General features: G+C 41.2%; 1 protein-coding gene across 3 annotated transcripts in view; it reads right to left on the bottom strand.

The window, feature by feature from the left end:
• Positions 1–19,602, bottom strand: part of PAWR (pro-apoptotic WT1 regulator) — a 141,253-nt gene that overhangs the window by 108,957 nt on the left and 12,694 nt on the right. The gene's annotated exons all lie outside the window — the stretch shown is intronic.

Below are 19,602 nucleotides of genomic sequence, written 5' to 3'. Positions count from 1 at the left end.
AGCTGCTCAGTCAACATGCAGTAGCACCTATGCTCAAATTACTTTAAGGTAAAGTTGACAAAAAACTGAACTGACATCTGTAGGTTCCAAGTTTAAATTTGCTCTTTTAAAGAAGAAGAAAAAAGAAAAATACAAACATGCACCACAGGCCTATATGATGATGCCTATTTTAGTTTGATACTATGCAGTGGCTGAAAAATGACAGATGTGGGAAAAGTTTCAGAGTAGCCGTGTTAGTCTGTATTCGCAAAAAGAAAAGGAGTACTTGTGGCACCTTAGAGACTAACGAACTTGAGCATAAGCTTTCGTGAGCTACAGCTCACTTCATCAGATGCATTCAGATATGGGAAAGTGTCCTGTAGCTTTCCTTCTCAGCATCTTCCTAAAAATGACTGTGTTAAACACAATGATAATTCCTGCATTTACTTGTAAGAAGCACCCACTTGAGTCTTCTTACTTCATACAAAACAGAGATACATATATTAGTCTCATCAGAATGCAAAAAGTCTTTATGAACACTTAGACAATAAGTTTTCTTGCCTGGTAATTTTTTGAGACAGTTTATGGCCCAGCTGCTTTTTAAAAAAATCCTAATATATTTGGTAATACTAAAACTTCCATGTCTTGCTAGCACTGGGAATCCATGTAAGGCGGGGGGTGGGAACTTTATCTACCAAGTAATTATATCTGTCTCAGAGTTTCGCATTCCTCTAGCTTAGAAACAAAAGCCAAGAAGTAGAAAAATAGCTTTCCATTCAAGATGCCTAATAGAGAAGATTAGGACTAACAACTCTGAAATTTAGTGGCCTAAATTTAGACAGCTAAGCCATACTTAGCCACCTAAATAAGTGGTTTAATTTTTAGAGAGGCTGAGAACCCACAGTTCCAATATACTTCTTGGACTTTTCGGTGCTCAGTACCTCCAAGTCAACCCAATTATTTAGCTGCTTGACTTGAGATTCCTGAATGAGAAAACTTTAGCATGAGCTGGTTCACACTTCAGCAAGCAGCTTCAGAAAGGAGACCATCCTAGGGGGTAAAGAGATAAGGAAAGTGGAAATAAGTTTAAATTCTCTCCTAATATTGTCCATTTTTAGTGTGTAAGAAATGCTTACAAAAATGTTATGTAAAACCTAAACTTATCACAGTACACTTTGTTACTTGGAAGACTAGGGTTATTTGAGCCAGAAGCTGAAACCAAAGCTAAAAAAAAGGTATCAGATAAAGAGCAGCTCAGTTCAGAGCAGCTAGCCTTTTACCTGCATTAAAACAAAAACAAAAAACAAACACCACTATTGCTAGAGAATGCAAATGCTACAACCACTGAGAGCTTAGCTATAAAAAAGCCTCTAATTAATGTTTTCCCAAGTATATGTATAGTACAGTTTGTTTTACTCTCTCACATACATACACCTGCACATATTAATTTTTTTGGGTGGAGGGAGGGCAGAATCCTAACAGTATCTACATTTCTCAGGATTTCTTCAGAATACAGAATGACCAAGCTTTCTTGCCCATGACCAACATAAGTGATAAGCTCATGCTCAAATAAATTGGTTAGTCTCTAAGGTGCCACAAGTACTCCTTTTCTTTTTGCGAATACAGACTAACACAGCTGTTACTCTGAAATAAGTGATACAGTACTTTTCACTAATTTACACCAAGGAGGATGCATCTAAATATTTTAGTGACACAGGGTTTATTACACTAGCATAAATAAACCTACAAACTTGTGCATCCTTAAATAGCCAAAATACACCTATTACTTAATAGAAAAACTGCTGTCCACTAAAAAAGATATTTAAAAAAAAAAATGTGTGAGGTACTAACGGATGGTGAAGAGAAATGTGACTTATACTGGTGGCTTTTGGGGAGAGATTTTTTTTTTTTTTGGGTGGGGGGGGCGGGGGAAATCCAGAGAATTCTGAAATTTCCATAAGGATAGTCATAAACTCAGCTAAAGTTACAATCAAGAATATTTCAGGTTGTTAGTCCATTACTGTGACAGACAATATTAGACAAACCTTATGAAATTAAGATTAACATTACTGAAGCGTAATACCTTCAGAGTCCATTGCATTAAAAAAATGCAACTGTCTGTTTCTATGTGTTTCCATGGGAAGGGTAGATAGGAGAACAGCAGGGAGCAAATTCACCCACACTAACATCTCCAGAGAAAAACACACACACCCCCAGATATACTAGTTCAAACTGGATTCTCCAGGGAGAAACAGACAAAGAAAGGATTTTTGGATAAACAGCCTGTTTTTTGGGTTTTTTTTAAATTAGATCTGGGCCTTCTTTCTGATCCAGCAAATGGACAGGGCCTCTCATTCATGGATGGAAGGCCCCACCCTTAGGAAACAGTTGAAAGGACTGGTCCTACTGAAGCCCCATAAGACTGTGAGCTTGTTCTGAGCTGAAGCCGTGATGAACTTGAAACCATAAGGAAACTCCTTGAGTGGTCTGCTCCTGCCAGAGCCCATGTTAGGGTTGGGGTGATCTCTGAAAAGCTTTAGTATGTGTTTAGGTTCTTTTATTATTTAATATGTTTTCTCTGTGGTGCTTTTACCTTAAGAATACATCACTTCCTATGAAAGCCTGTTATGTGGTACCTCATAATGGTGCGGAAAAATCACTCTGTTTTTAGTCTCCAAAGAGAAGGCCAGAGAAGCTTGCTGAGGGCAGCCTGATTTTTGTTGGGAACAACAGAGCAGCAAACTTATCACCCTGGAAATACTCTGGTCAGGAGGGAATGAGATACATCTCCACCCAAGAGAAGTGACAGCCAGAGGAGCCGGAAGCCTGAGTACAAGTGCCCTTGCTGAACTATAGAGTGGGAATACAGGTGCAGTTGCCCTGAACCGTGGCAATTACCTCATGAGCTGCTATTTCCTTCTGTCACTGCCAAATTCCCTACTTCTAGACAGCCTCAAGGACTTATAAATCCTGTAGATTTCTGCAGTATTTCATTCTGATTGATATTGGTGACCTGATACCAACCGATTTTTAGGATTTCCACGTGGCACTTCAGAATTATATTTTACATACAAAACAGTTTCTAGGGTGCAGAGCTCACTTGGTCTAAATGTCTGCTTCAGTTCATCTCCCTTAGGTAAAAAACATTTAAAGGTTTTTCCAGAGAAGGTCTCTTTTGGTAGGTGTTGGACACTTGGAGCAGCTTTTTCAAATTTATTTTTGACACCAGATCATTTGGCTTTTGAATTATATAATCCTTTTTTATATTCATTACATGTAATTGCATTTTAAAATGTTTGTGCTGTAGAGAGAACATCTTGGTTCTTTACAAAAAGATAGGTACAGCAATTACTGTATACTGTATAAGCCACACCTTCATCCATCCAAGTATATGGCAACATGCAATAAAACTTCTGCTCTTGAACATAAAGCATTATAATTTATATAGGATATTTTATTGTGGGGAATCTCAAAGTGCTTTATGGGAAAAAATTCTGAACATAACTGAGACATTGCTTTTGTATTTTACAAATTGATAAGAGGTGAGATTAAATAGCTTGTCCAGAATCAAGGACAAGTCAAGGACAGAGTCAGAAACAGAACCCAGAACTCCTGAATCTGTACCATGTTCTAGCTACTAGACTGTACACCTTCCAAAATACATAAATTGTTAATCAAAGTTGACTTCAGAGAAAATTGAACGTAATAAGTTTTTATTACTACTGTGACAGGGTCGGGCCAAATGGCTAGAGGAGAGTAACAGAAGGCAGGTATATTAGCCCCAGGTTAAGTATGTCCCTTTTCCCTGGGTAAGGTAACAGGAAAGATTCCAGAACAATCAGGAACCTTCTGGAGACAATTAACACAGACAGGCGGATTAGAACACCTGCAGCCAATCAAGAAGCTGCTAGAATCAATTAAGGCAGGCTAATCAGGGCACCTGGGTTTTAAAAGGAGCTCACTTCAGTTTGTGGTGTGCGTGTGAGGAGCTGGGAGCAAGAGGCGCTAGGAACTGAGAGCAAGAACGCATACTGTTGGAGGTCTGAGGAGTACAAGCATCATCAGATACCAGGAGGAAGGTCCTATGGTGAGGATAAAGAAGGTGTTGGGAGGAGGCCATGGGGAAGTAGCCCAGTGAGTTGTTGCTGTTGCACAGCTGTTCCAGGAGGCACTCTAAACAGTTGCATTCCACAGGGCCCTGGGCTGGAACCCGGAGTAGAGTGCGGGCCCAGATTCCCCCCAAACCTCCCAATTCCTGGTCAGACACAAGAGGAGTTGATCTGGACTGTGGGTTCATGAAAACGGCCAAACTGAGGGCTGCTGTGAAGCTCCAAGGCAAGCGAATCTGCCAATAAGTGCAAGACCCACCAAGGTAGAAGAAGAACTTTGTCACACTACTTACACGGAGGAGGAGTTCTGCAATACTCAGTTGAGTTCAAAAGGTGATTGTACCTCTAGAACAAATACTTAGAGATAAAGCATATCATGGTTGATTTAAGAAGGTTAAGGATCCATTTATAGTGACCCTGAATAGACAGCAGAAAGTATAAACAAGGCATATCTTTGGACTTGTGACACTATCCTTAGCCACTTAATTTCTAATGCCTCTACTGTAAGAGTGATTTTTAATGGAATCAGGAAGGGACAGGGGAGGAGGAAGAGAGGCAGCATCTTCCATACAAGACTGCTCCCCTCTATACCTTCAGCTCATGTCTTCCCAAACCATGGCCCTGTATTCACAGAATAGGTAGGCACATGGCAAGGGTTGGTGGATCAGTTATCCCAGAGTACGATAGTAACATTCTTAGCCCTGGTCTACACTAAGACTTTAGGTCGAATTTAGCAGCGTTAAATCGATGTAAACCTGCATCCATCCACACAATGAAGCCCTTTTTTTGACTTAAAGGGCTCTTAAAATCGATTTCCTTACTCCACCCCGACGAGGGGATTAGCGCTTAAATCGGCCTTGCCGGGTCGAATTTGGGGTACTGTGGACACAATTCAACGGTATTGGCCTCCGGGAGCTATCCCAGAGTGCTCCATTGTGACCGCTCTGGACAGCACTCTCAACTCAGATGCACTGGCCAGGTACACAGGAAAAGAACCGCGAACTTTTGAATCTCATTTCCTGTTTGGCCAGCGTGGCAAGCTGCAGGTGACCATGCAGAGCTCATCAGCAGAGGGAACGGGGGTCTGACAATATGTACCCAGAACCACCCGCAACAATGTGTTAGCCCCATCAGGCATTGGGATCTCAACCCAGAATTCCAATGGGCAGCGGAAACTGCGGGAACTGTGGGATAGCTACCCACAGTGCAACGCTCCGGAAGTCGACGCTTGCCTCGGTCCTGTGGAAGCACTCCTCCGAGTTAATGCACTTAGAACATTTTCTGTGGGGACACACACTCGAATATATAAAAACAATTTCTAAAAAACCGACTTCTATAAATTCAACCTAATTTTGTAGTGTAGACATACCGCTAGATATTGTTCTAGCTCTATGACTGCCACTGATTCTCCTTTGCTGTGCCTAGCAGCTTTAGAGCTTGCTGAACAGATGCAAACAGATAGGAGTCGTTACTGTTCAGACTATATGGTTGCAAGGAAGAGCTTACAGACCCTGATATCTGCCTCTGATCTGTAATCAGTACTGTAGCAATAAGTCTGTTTATATTCAACACTATAAAGTTAGAATGAAGAATCTGTTTAAACAGAACATTTCAAAAATAAGATGTGCACCCAACAGAGTTATAACCTAGCTAAGTATTAGTTATTTATATAGCCAAATCCATTCAATCAACTCCTAATCCAGTCTCCAAACAGAAAGGAAAAGACTTTTGTGCAAAGAGTTGGAAGCTATATTTCATGTAGTTGACTAAAACAGCTGAAAAATATCATTCTAATTGCATTTTGTGGAATATGTAGCCAGACTAAGTAATCTGCTTTAAGTATTCTTTAGAAGGGACTGAAGATAGAAGAACTTCACTTTTAGTCCCAACTGTAAGAACTAAAGAACTCAGTGTAAGGTGTAATAGAAATAAAGTCACTTAACTCCTGCTCTATTTCAAAATTTAAAAAAAAATATTTAAAAGGTATTGAATATATTTTGATATTTTTCAACTCTCAACAGAAAGCTCCCCAATCCCACATCAGCACTCTTTGAGGAGTTCCATTCATCTGAATCAGTAGATTAATAGATAAGACCAGAAGGGACCTTTGTGATCATCTAGTCTGACCTCCTGTGTAATATAGACAGAACTTCCCTGAATCAGTTCCTGTGAAGAAGGAATGCTACTTCCTAATAAAAATAGAAAGAAGCAGTTTTATCAAAATATGTAAGTTCAATTTCTAAGAGTTGTCTGTTAGTTTATCCAATTGAACATGAAAATACATAACATTTATGAAGAACGGGAGGCTGAAGGTGATAACTACAAATGTCCAGTTTCTGATTTACTACCAGCCACACCACCGACATTCAGGGGTGTGGAAAAACCCTGAGCGATGTAGTTAAGGTGACCTATCCCCCAGCGTAGACAGTGCTAGGTCAACAGAAGACTTCTCCACTGACCTAGCTACAGAGCTCTTGAAGGTGGATTAACCACAGTGAGGGGAGAATCCCTCCCATGACTGTAATGAGTGCCTGCACTGAAGTGCTACAGCAGTGCCGTTACAGCGCCTTAACTATATACATAGCGTCCTTTTCCTTTACTATTGCCTGGTGGGAGACAGGGTGTCAATAAGTACTATAACAAGGCAAAAAACTCCCCTGCTAACTATTAAACTATTTTTTTAAGTCAATGATATAGTCAAGTTTGAAGTGGAAGTGTTTTTACTGTAAATTATTATTTGTACCAGTGGAAAATTTATATATATGTTAATTTATATGGGAGGTTAAGGTAAGTATTTTTAAACAATGTGGGCCCAATTTACATTGGCGTTTCGACATGCCCCACACCTGTGTATATTTTGTACTAAAAATACCCAAGCATCACTACAAAAATTAAAGACTTTACATAATCTACAAGTGATCTGTTTTGAAAAAGGTTTTAAAGGTAATAGCTATATAAAGAAAAAATATCAAATAAAAACTTGAGCAGATTGTTTAGCATTTAAACTTGTAACAAATTTCTTTAGGCAAAAAGCTAAGTGCTAAAGCCTTGTTGTACATATACCTACCTATATCTATGCAACGTATCTTTTATATAGCACTCAACACCTTTCTGCTTTTATGCACCATATAGGAAAGAATGCATATAGATACTTCTGAATATGAACATCCAACCAAACTATAAGAGATAGCCAGGGCTGCCATCTCTCTCACAACACTCATGCATTTGCCAGCCCTGTCATGCCTCCCCACAGCCCTTACTCAGATGTCATGCATATGCAGGGCTACTAATCCTGTTCTGCAGCACTCCTCAACATCACTGTCAGCTGTGGCAGTGCCCGGTCTGCAGCTGCCAGACACCCTCTCTCCCTCACCTTTCACAAAGCCCTGCTGCTGACTGAGGCAGCCATGGCAGAAGCAACAGCAGGTCAACAACTAATAAAAAGGTGGGGAGGAGCACTGGTCCTACCACACTCTCCTCCCAACCTTCCCAAGCCATCTGTAGGCATGCAGGCGCACACCCACCACTGCTCAGACACATTACCCAAGCCACCACTCACTCCAGCTTAACTCAGATTGCTGCAAGCACCCTCATCTCCCAATGCCCCAAATGCCTCACCAGTCTCCTCCAAACCAGCCTCCAGCAGAAGCCCTTCTCCGTCCAACATGCTGCCAACCTCAGCAACTCCTACGCCCATTCCTCCTTAGACAGAAGGTCTCCAAACATGTACACAGAGGGCAACCCCTTCAGTATGTGTTTCAGGAGGCTTTCCCCTACTATTCAGGGTGATAGGTGGGATGAGGACAGAAGTTATTCTCTCGCCTGCCTGGAGTCACCCTGAACTTTGCAGCTATGTATAGCCCCTTTGACCCATTGAAGTTCATGCCAGACGAAGGAGCTGGTGAACACTGCATACTGCACTATGTCCAGAACAATACATATTAGCCATTTTATACAGCTATATTTGCAGCTACCACAATAGTTTTCATTAACTCAAAATGATACTATCCCATACAACAGTAATAGCTGCAGATCAAGCACGTTAAAAAAACATGGAATAAAACATGGTTTGGAGATGTTGTTTTACGTTATTTCCCATGCTTCACAAGGTCATGGGAAACAAAAGTTATCCACCTACACTTTTCCATTTGAAAAGAAAACCTCTTTTAACTTAAAAAAAGTAGTACCATCCAGAGGCAAAAAAAGACACACAGTAAAGAACAAAAGTGCAAACATTATTAATGAGCGTGGGTAAGGATTCAAGGATACTGTATGCCACAAACTTCACAACTGATTCTTAAGCAATGCTTACCAAATCGAATAATTACAAGGCTTCTTTACACATTTGTGTACTCTGAGTTATGGAAGGATTTTTTAATTATATAACTAAAGTTTTAGAGATATTGCTAAGCCTAAGATGTGGAACACTACCCCTCCCCCCAACACTTCCTGTTGACGAAATCTTTGCCCTTTCCAAATGGAAATCAAATGTAGTGAAGAAAGTGTTTTTAGAATACAGCATGTAAAATTGCATTGATTAAGCAAGTTCCAACTTTCTTTGTACATGATCCTCAATTATGGCTAAAAATAGATTTAGTAAGTTAGATCTAGAACATTAATGCTGCATTAAGCACATGTTTCTATGAGAACCTTAACTTTTGCACTATTAACTTGCTCATACTAGATGTACTATAGATATTAAAGTATACTTTTAGTAATTAGCGAAAGGGGAAATCCCCCGATTATATAACAGTTAACAGGATTATTTGTACCTCCCAGAACTGTTTTGTAAATCAAATTTTAAAAATTCAGGACAATTTACTTGTTTAAGATTGTGACTTTATCAATATATGAATTACCAAGTCTTGGTTGAAAGAAATGTTACACTTTCAAAAAACCGGAGGTACAATTAGTAGTAAAAGAAATAGAAAGAACAGCCATTTTGCAAAACCACCATTTTGTTTGTCATATCTCAAATATTTACAAACTACTGGATAATATTTACAACTATGGAACACTGAAAATCTGGAATTATCATTCAAACTAGCTGTAGGACTATCATGTGTCAGGAGATCATCTCCTGTTCTGCTTATCTGCAGGTCATATTTCCATATCTTAAGATTTAAAATATTTCAAAATTCGAGAGTTTCTGTGTCTTTTCACCTCCTTTTGGAGGGTGAGGTATTTAAGTTTTTCCATTCATAAAGATGGTCAACAGGGTGTGCTCCATCCCCATCTTAAGACATCCCAGGAACCTGTCACTCCACTGAGTGGCAACTTCATGTTATTTATTTACACTTCCATCCCCAACAACAGAGTCCCATGCAACAATGTTACACATAGTGCTTCTCTATCTTTTCAGCAGGGCTGGAGAAGAACTGAGATCTCTGCAAACACTGGGCTCAGCTAGCCTTGATTACTCCCTTTCCTGTGTCCTCCTTATACCCAACAGCTGTTGGACTAATTGGCTCACCAGGCAATCAGCCTTTCCTGGCAGGGGGGCTGACTGATGCCTCATGATCAGAGTGCTGGCTCACCTGCAAACTTAACACCTGCCTCTCAAACCTTCCTTGAGCAGGTCCTGCAAGAAGGTTCTCCCTGACCACCCCTCACCACAGACCCTCCGGACCTTTTCATCAGGCCCCTACCCTGCGAGCCTCCCACAGCCGCCCCCTCTGCATACCGGAGGTGGCTATGCAACTTGTAGCTGGTTCACTTCTGAACCATGCCAAGGACACATCTGTACGTGCTCATGCTCCACACATTTCGTTTTCTCTCTCATGACCTGCCCTGACACCAAGTGGTGGGATCTTTTATCACCTATGGAGGATGAGGAATCCCGGTGGAACAGCCTGTATTCCACCAGGAATATCAGCTGGCAGCTCCTTGATGGAGCTGTGAGCATGGGTGTGTACCTGGAGCAGTTCATTTCCATCCCTGACTCCTGTCCTTTTAACGGCATATGGGAGACCCTGGCACACGTATACCTGCAGTGCACCAGGTTGCAGCCCCTTTTCCAGCTACTCCAGAACCTCCTTTTGAGGTTCTGGCTGCACTTCCCCCCCAACCCCCCACACACCCCTTTTTCTTCTATGTACACCCTGTCCATTGCCCCATGAAGTCACAAGACCTTCTCAACAACCTCCTCTGGAGCTGGCCAAAGCGTCCATTTATGACGCCAGGAGGAGAAGGATGCTGGACATGGATGTGCTCTGTGACTGTGGGGGCTATTTCTGCTACTCCCTTGGCTCACATATGTGGGCAGAGTTCCTCTGGGCCGCATCCGCTGGCTCCTTTGACATATTTGAGGAGCAGTGGGTACTGTCTGGAGGTTCTATCCTCTGTGTCCCCTTCTGGATCTCTAATTTTGAACCTATGACCCTCATGCCCATTCCCATTTTCTCATTTGTTGTCCTCTGCTCTCATTTGAACCCTTGGTATAGTACAGTTTCTCTCAAATGTGGCTACCAGGGGCTTTCCTTGCAGCCACAGCCTTCGGGGCAGCGACTGGAGGGGTGGGGGAAAAACAGCAGCCCCTCCCCTGAGACTGCCAGGATGGGTCTCCCAGGATGCCCCCTTCTGGAGTCACAACGCTAGAGGAGCAGAGAGGCGGTGTGAGTTCACTGCCTTCCCAGGAGCAGTAAGAAAAATGTAGAAAATCAAATATAATCAGTTTCAACTACAACACAGAATACAAAGTATACAGTGCTCACTTTGCACTGTAAAAATGATAAGAATGCAAATATTTGTAAACAAAAGAAACAGTATTTTTCAATTAGCCTCACAGAAGTACTCTAGTGCAGTCTCTATCATGAAAGTGCAACTTAAAAAATGTAGTTTTGGTTACATAACTGCACTCAAAAACAATGTAAAACTTTAGAGCCTACAAGTCCAATCAGTCCTACTTCTTGTTCAGCCAGTTGCTAAGAAACAAGTTCACTTATATTTATGGGAGAAAATGCTGCCCACTTCTTAATTACAATGCACCTGAAAGTGAGAACAGGCATTTGCATGGTACTGTTGTAGCTGGCGCCGCAGGATAGTCACATGCCAAACACGCTAAAGGTTCATGTGTCCCTTGATGCTTCAACCACCATCCCAGAGGACATGTCCATGCTGATGACGGGTTCTGCTTGATAATTATCCAAAGGAGTACTGACAGTGCGTGTTCATTTTCATCATCTGAGTCAGAGCAGAAGGTTGAGTTTCTATGATGCGGCAACTGCAGAACCCAAACCACCAAATGTGTGTTGCTCTTTTAAGACTTCTGAAGGCATGCTCCACACCTCATCCCTCTCAGATTTTGGGCGGCACTTCAGATTCTTAAATCTTGGGTCAAGTGCTGTAGCTATCTTTAGAAATTTCACATTAATATCTTCTTTGCATTTTGTCAAATATGCAGTGAAAGTGTTCTTAAAAAAACCATGCTGGGTCATCATCCAAGACTACTGTAACATGAAATATGGCAGAATGTGAGTAAGACAGACATACAATTCCCCCCAGCCCCAAGGAGCTCAGTCACAAATTTAATAAACGCATTTTTTTAACGAGCGTTGTCAGCATGGAAACATATCCTCTGGAATGATGGCTAAAGCATGATGAAGCATATGAATTTTTAGTGCATCTGGCTCAAATATCTTGAGACACCAGCTACAACAGTGGATTGTAATTAAGAAGTCGGCAGCATTATCTCCCATAAATGTAAACAAATTTGTTTCTCTTAGCGATTGGCTGAACAAGAAGTAGGACTGAGTGGACTTGTAGGCTCTCAAGTTTTACACTCTTCTGTTTTTGAGTGCAGTGGTTTTTTTGTACACAAGTCTACATTTGTAAGTTCAACTTTCATGATAAAGGGTTTGGACTACAGTACTTTAGTAGGTGAACTGAAAAATACTATTTACTTTGATTTTTACAGTGCAAATATTTGCAATCAAAAATATAAAGTGAGCACTGTACACTTTGTATTCTGTGTTGTAATTGGTTTCAGAGTGGTAGCTATGTTAGTCTGTATCAGCAAAAAGAACAAGGAGTACTTGTGGCACCTTAGAGATTAACAAATTTATATGAGCATTAGCTTTCGTAGGCTAAAACCCACTTCATCTGATGCATGCAGTGGAAAATACAGTAGGAAGAGATGTATATAAAACATTATCTTCCTACTGTATTTTCCCCTGTATGCATCCAATGAAGTGAGTTTTAGCCCACGAAAGCTTATGCTCAAATAAATTTGTTAGTCTCTAAGGTGCCACAGGTACTCCTTTTTTGTGTGTTGTAATTGAAATCAATATATTTGAAAATGTAGAAAACATTGAAAAATATTTAAATAAACAGTATTCTATTATTGTTTAATCGCGCGGTTTGCGTTTTTAATTGCTTGACAGCCCTAGAATATATTAATAGAAAACTATTTTAATTTGGAAGTCATCTCCTGGGGTCACTACAGTGCTGTAACAAAATCAGAAGGGGAAGAAAAAAGTTTAATTGCAATGGAATGTGTGGTTGTAATCCATGAGTTGCACCCAGACCAGCATGCGCCCTTCAGTATTGGGGGGAGGAGGAGGTCAAAGAGGAGAGGAGAAGAGGGGGAAAAATACAAAAAGTGACAAAAAAGGGAACAGTTTTAAACTAACCATTCTGTATTTTGCTATTTACGCTAGGCAAGTCTTTTCTGATGTCAGTCCAAACAGAGGCACTCTCAGTATTGCCAAGCCCAAGCATTCAGAAATCATGAGACAAGAGAAAACCATGAGATATTTTAAATGATAAATTTGGATTTTTTTCTTTAATTTTTTTTTTCTAGTTTTTGTGCTTTTAGAGTTACCACATCTCAGACTTTTCTACAACCACAAAGGCTAGAACTTAGTTAAAAATATTTAACATCTGAGATTCTCATGTGAGACACCCAACTCTGGAACTAGCTAGGGCATTAAGACAGACAACTACCATCCTGAGAGGTAGCAACATGGCCTTGGAAGTAAAGCCAAAAACATCTGGGCAATTTTCCATTACAGAATACATTTTCTATAAAATAATCTTCATTTATACAGTACTCTTTTTTTTTTGGGGGGGGGGGGGGGGGTTTGAAGGGAAGAAGAAAAATAGCTAGCGTATTTCCATTGAAAATCCACTTGAATAGCCTTTTCAGACTTAATAGGTTCATGTGTTCGAAAATTTAACAAAACATGGGTTACAACTGAGAAAGGAGAGGTGCTGAATTCCCACTATGTTTAAATTTGTATCTTTGACTTGTCCTAGCATGTTGTGTGCAAGAAAAAGTGAAAATGAGTAGTTTGTCCAAGCTCACTGAAAAGGTAAAACCATTCAAAATAGTGATGAGTTAAACAAAAAACCCAACTCTAGAGTGTTTAGTTGTAAAAGAAACATGATTATTACAATTACCACCTTATCAATATTCATTTAAACAAACATTTTCCTCTCTGTAGTAGGAAAATTTTCTAAAAGTTTCCCTACCATTGCCAAATCCAGTTCAGTTCCACCACAGCGTTAGCAAAACGGAATTTTAATGTAGCCGGAATTTAACACTACGTCAATCAGATTTGCTCTGAACCAGGAATAGGTGAGAATGTTAAAAATGCCAGTAGAAGCCAGCAGCTTGTCTACGCTAGGGCTCCCTACGTTACCAGCACTGGTGGAAAGTTAAAAAGTTTCCCTAAAATAGAAACAGGGCCTATAGTCTGTTATACTAAACTATGCCATGAGCAATAAGGGTTTGTCACACAGGAATGTTGGAAAGCAATGGACTTTAATTCCTGGCCTCAATCACATGACCTAGGTCAGGATGATGAAGGTTAATACCCTTGTCTTATGACAAAAGTCAATGCTGCCCGAATTCCAGCAGCTACTGTAAACGCCAGGTAGTTTCTACAGAACAAAGGAGCAGGGAAATAAGAAAGGTTCTATTTAGATTTGAAATACAATCTCTTGGAAAGTAACTAATAATTTGGGATGGCATTTACACCTGTGAAACAACAGAAGCTAACTAACGCAAAGGCAATGTCTTCTCCACTGCAGGAGACCATTAACCTAGTAATTAAATAAGGCATTTATCATTCATCCAGTTTGAGAGTAAGATTAAAACACTTTACAAGCCACCACAAGTAATTAGCAAGTGCTTTGAAAATGACCACCACGGATTGACAAGTTATACACAAATTCACTGACTTGTTAGGGGGCATTATGAAATTCACTCCATTCTTGTGGAATAAGAGTACTGAAAGGACAGACACCTATTGGTTTAATCTGAAGTGCCATAGCACAGATTTTCTATAAAGATCATAGGGGTAGATCGATCATCTCTCTTCAGTCAAGAGAGAACGTAAAAAGGTTTAGCTTATAAGTAGGTTTGCTGTAGGATTGAAGAGTGGACAGCCCTGGTAAAGAGGCAAGAGAAAAAGGTTATTGGGCAGAGACCAAAGCTACAGATTTGAAGGAAACTTTCAACCACTGATTAGAATATAAAGTGAGAGGACAGAAGGAAATATCCTTGTGTGTAGTCCCTTAAATTTATACAGACATGAACACTTGTTTTCATTTTGCTTACATTGAACCTATTTTCTCCCACTGGAATTTGTCAATCCATACTTACAAGTAAACTTGAAATACACAATAGAGAGAATAAAGCAGTCTAAAATAAAGTGAAAGAGTGCCCAGAATAGCTATACCTAAATACCATTATTCCAGAGACTGCACTCAGAAGAAAAAAAAATGCTGAAGTCAAAAGAAGCTGAGGGGATTGATAAGGATTTCTGCTACTTTTCACCACTGTCCATCTCATGTCAGCAGCATTCAGTGGCACAGAAGAGTTACTAGTCTCTGGTCAACTGCAGATATTCACAACACAACAATCACCATCACAATCTACCTTTGATGAAAGTCTCACCAGAGAAAGATTAAAAAGATTGACCTCATCTCTAAAAGTGATCATTCCGCAACTGGAGTATAGTGCATGAGCACTGTAGCATGCAGAAAGTTGCACTATCCTATTTTATCTGCATGAAGAGGACTTCTGTTTCCAGTGCCACCAATCCTGCAGTTTCAGGAGCTCTACATTTTAAAAATATATGAAAGACACCAAAAAGAGAGGAACATCTACAAAAACACAGGAGAGGACGAGGAGGTGGTGAGGACAAAAACAGAAAGGGGCGAGGGCTGCATTATTTTTAAAATAAGTTCCAAACTAAGCAATGAGATGTAGAAACTGTAGCTATGTTCCCACTGGGAACAAATTTGTTCCGTTTACACTGGCAAACTTTACAGCTGCAATGCATTATCAGTGCAACTCCACCAGCAGTAACAGTGGTAGAAGCAGTACTGTAGCCTGGACTCCATAATGGTAAAATAAATAAATGCTGGACACCATACTATCTATCTACACTATACCCTCTACTGTCGCTACAACTTGTCATGAGTTAGTATTAACAGTTCTTGGTATACAGACAAAACCTGGGAGCAGAGGGTACTCCTCACAGGATTAGGCACTTACGTTGTTTCCAACTAGAGTTCACAAGCTTTGAGAACTCATTTTCCCTCCAACTGAAATGTTCTGTCAGCCCTGCTTTAGTATCTTCCCCCCCTCACAATACCAACATTTTGACAACCATTCATGTCACCAAAACATTTACTGTGTTAATTTTGTCAAACCAAAGTTTGAACTTTAAAACCACAGTTGCATACTCAATCTTTGAGTTAAAGTTTTAAGAAGGGAATTTCTTTTTGGGGACTTTGTTATCTTATCTTCCCGGCATGAGCAAGTTTAAAAAAAAACAAAACAAAAAAAACAAAAACAAAAAAAACCCTAACATTAGACAAAAATGTAATTACTGTAATTTGGCAAGAGACATTATTTGAAAGCTGGATTTATAGTCAAAGGGGCTAATATAAAAACAGTTCACAATTTTGTAAGAAAAATATTTTGAAATATATACTTTTACTTTAGGAGTGTTTTTATTGCTGTTAAACGTAGTTCATGTCAACCTTGTGTTACCTACGGATATTAATTCTGCTGCAATTAAGTTTTCCCTATAACATTACATACAGCTCTCTAAAAGAGAACTGGCACTAAATATATTCCCAACAACCCGTGAAAATCCCCTCACCTAGTCTCATTTTTCAAATTAAACAGACATCCATTTGTGGGCACGAAGGAGGAAATCATACCTAAGATTTTTTACCTACTGTAAATTAAAAGATCAAAGGAAAGAAGTTTCTGCTTTTTTCCAGCTTGATTACTTTGAATATTGAACAATTTATATATGCACTGTGTCTGTTTTGTGGACGTCTCATACAATTAAGGAAAAATACATTTTAGGAAAATAAAAGAAGGATAACTCAAGAAGCAGATGTCACTGAAAGTACTTTAACACCAAAGATTGTGAAACATGATAAAAATCAAGATAGCTGGCAATACTGAATCATTAAAAAAAAGTTATTCCTTAAGCCTCCCTTCTGGAGTCTCATGATTATATGAGAAACTCTTAAAAAATGAAAAGGAGTACTTGTGGCACCTTAGAGACTAAAATTTATTTGAGTATAAGCTTTCGTGAGCTACAGCTCACTTCATTGGATGCATTCAGTGGAAAATACAGTCAGGAGATTTATATACACACAAAACATGAAAAAATGGGTGTTATACACACTGTAAGGAGAGGAGTGATCACTTAAGATGAGCTATTAGCAGCAGGAGAGCGCGGGGGGGGGGACGGACGGGGGACACAACCTTTTGTAGTGATAATCAAGGTGGGCCATTTCCAGCAGTTAACAAGAACATTGGGGGGGAGGGATAAACAAGGGGAAATAGTTTTACTTTGTGTAATGACTCATCCACTCTCAGTCTCTAATTAGGCCTAAATTAATTCCAATTCAGCAGTCTCTCACTGAAGTCTTTTTGTTGTAATATTGTGACTTTTAGGTCAGAGATTGAGTGACTAGAGAGACTGAAGTGTTCCCCAACTAGTTTATGAATGTTATAATTCTTGACATCTGATGTGTCCATTTATTCTTTTACATCGAGACTGTTCAGTTTGACCAATGTACATGGCAGAGGGGCATTGCTGGCACATATCACATTGGTAGATGTGCAGGTGAACGAGCTTCTGATAGTGTGGCTGATGTGATTAGGTCCTATGATGATGTCCCCTGAATAGATATGTGGACACAGTTGGCAACGGGCTTTGTTGCAAGGATAGGTTCCTGGGTTAGTGGTTCTGTGGTGTGGGGTTGCTGGTGAGTATTTGCTTCAGGTTGGGAGGCTGTCTGTAGGCAAGGACTGGCCTGTCTCCCAAGATTTGTGAGAGAGTGATGGGTCATCCTTCAGGATAGGTTGTAGATCCTTGATGCATTGGAGAGATTTTAGTTGGGGGCTGAAGGTGACGGCTAGTGGCGTTCTGTTATTTTCTTTGTTGGGCCTGTCCTGTAGTAGGTGACTTCTGGGTACTCTTCTGGCTCTGTCAATCTGTTTCTTCACTTCAGCAGGTGGGTATTGTAGTTGTAAGAATGCTTGATAGAGATCTTGTAGGTGTTTGTCTCTGTCTGAGGGGTTGGAGCAAATGCGGTTGTAACCAGAGTGATCACTTAAGGTGGGCTATTACCAGTAGGAGAGCGGGGGCAGGGGGGACGGGACCTTTTGTAGTGATAATCAAGGTGGCCATTTCCAGCAGTTGACAAGAACGTCTGAGGAACAGTGGGGGGTGGGGATAAACATGGGGAAATAGACCTTATGCTTGCAGAGAAGAGTTTGAAAACATGAATCCTGAAGGTGTGCACACATGGAAAATTTAAAAAAAACACACCAAAATTATTATTTTTTCAAGATCTTATTTTGGGGACCCTGACTCACTTTTTGGATGTTTGGGGTTGGTAATACTGTTAATTAGATTTCACATTTGTGTTCCTTTACAAATCACATACAGCCAGTGGTGTAGCAAAGAAGCATTCACAAACACCCCATGAGTTCTGCCCTCAGAGAAGAAAGGAAGTAAGGAGCACCACAAGACTAGAAATGCAAGCTTCTACTCCACTTTCCTCAAAATCAAACATAGCATGTATTGATGGCAAAGAGGACAGAACACCTGGCTAGGAGTGACCTACTGGCTTGATTTAAGTGTGGGTCCCAATTCTGATTTGTCTTTTATAAAGCTCTCCTTTCAAATAGTGGTGTCAAACTTCATAAATGGTCTCACATTTGTATTTTAAAGCTTGCCTTCCTGTTAGACAAGCATTTTGCTATAAATCTGGAAGAGTGCGTTTGTCTCTGAATGTATTGCCCCCACAGATCCTACCATGGAGCATTTGTTCTGTGACAGAATGACAGCATCCATTTCAAAAGCAGGTAGCTCTTGGGGAGTGCTTGCATGCTACGGTTGCCAACTTTCTACTTGGACAAAACAAAACACCCTTGCTTCCCCCCCCCCCATTACTCACTCTCCCCCCCCCCCACTCACTTTCACTGGGCTGGCTCAAGGGGTTGGGGTACAGGACGGAGAGCAGGCTCCAGAGTGGGGCCAGAAATGAGGAGTTCAGGGTGTGGGAGGGGGCTCCGGGCTGAGGCAGTGTGTTGGGAAAGGATACGGGCTTTGGGCTGGGGTTGTGAGTTCCAGGGTAGGGCCATATATGAGGGGTTCAGTGTGTGGGAAGGCGCTCCAGGTTGAGGCAAGAGGTTACAGTGCAGGCTCTGGCTGGAAGTGCAGGCTGGAGGTGAGGGATTTGGGGTGCAGGAGGGTGTTCCAGAGGGCGGGAGGGGGAATCGGGGCTAGGGTGCGGGGGGTGAGGGCTCCAGGTAGAGGTGCAGGTTCTGGGATGGAGGATGAGGGTTTTGGAGTACAGGAGGGGGCTTGAGGTTGGGGCATGGGCTTACCTTGGGCAGCTCCCAGTCAGTGGCGCAAAGTCAGGCTCCCTGCCTGCCCTGGCTCTGCTCAGCACCCAAGCAGCAGCCAGCAGGTCCAGCTCCTAGGCAGGGGGACCAGAAGGCTCCACGCGCTGCTCTCATCTGCAGGCACCACCACCCCAGCTCCCACTGGCCACGGTTCCCGGCCAATGGGAGCGCGGAGCAAGTGCTTGGGGTGGGGGAAGCACACACAGCCCCATGGCCCCCCTGCCTAGGAGCCAGACCGGCTAGCCGCTTCCGGGGCACAGAGTGATGCCAGGACAGTTAAGGACTAGCCTGCCTTAGACCTGCAGCACTGCCAACCGGACTTTTAACAGTCTGGTCGGCAGTGCTGACCAGAACCACCAGGCGTTCCGGTCAAAAACTGGACACCTGGCAACTCTATTGCATGCTCCTCTGTTTCAGCATTCTATCTTTACCAGGTGCTTGAAATGGGTTCCATTGCTTTGTGACAGCATGCACATAATCTGCTTAAAGAAAAGGAGTACTTGTGGCACCTTAGAGACTAACAAAGTTTGAGCATAAGCTTTTGTGAGCTACAGCTCACTTCATCGGATGCATTCAGTGGAAAATACAGTAGGGAGATTTATATACATAGAGAACATGAAACAA

The sequence above is a fragment of the Lepidochelys kempii genome, chromosome 1, assembly GCF_965140285.1.
Source record: "Lepidochelys kempii isolate rLepKem1 chromosome 1, rLepKem1.hap1, whole genome shotgun sequence".
Taxonomy (NCBI): Eukaryota; Metazoa; Chordata; order Testudines; family Cheloniidae; genus Lepidochelys; species Lepidochelys kempii.
Note: the sequence above shows the minus strand (reverse complement) of the source record. Positions and strands in the feature narration are given on the sequence as shown.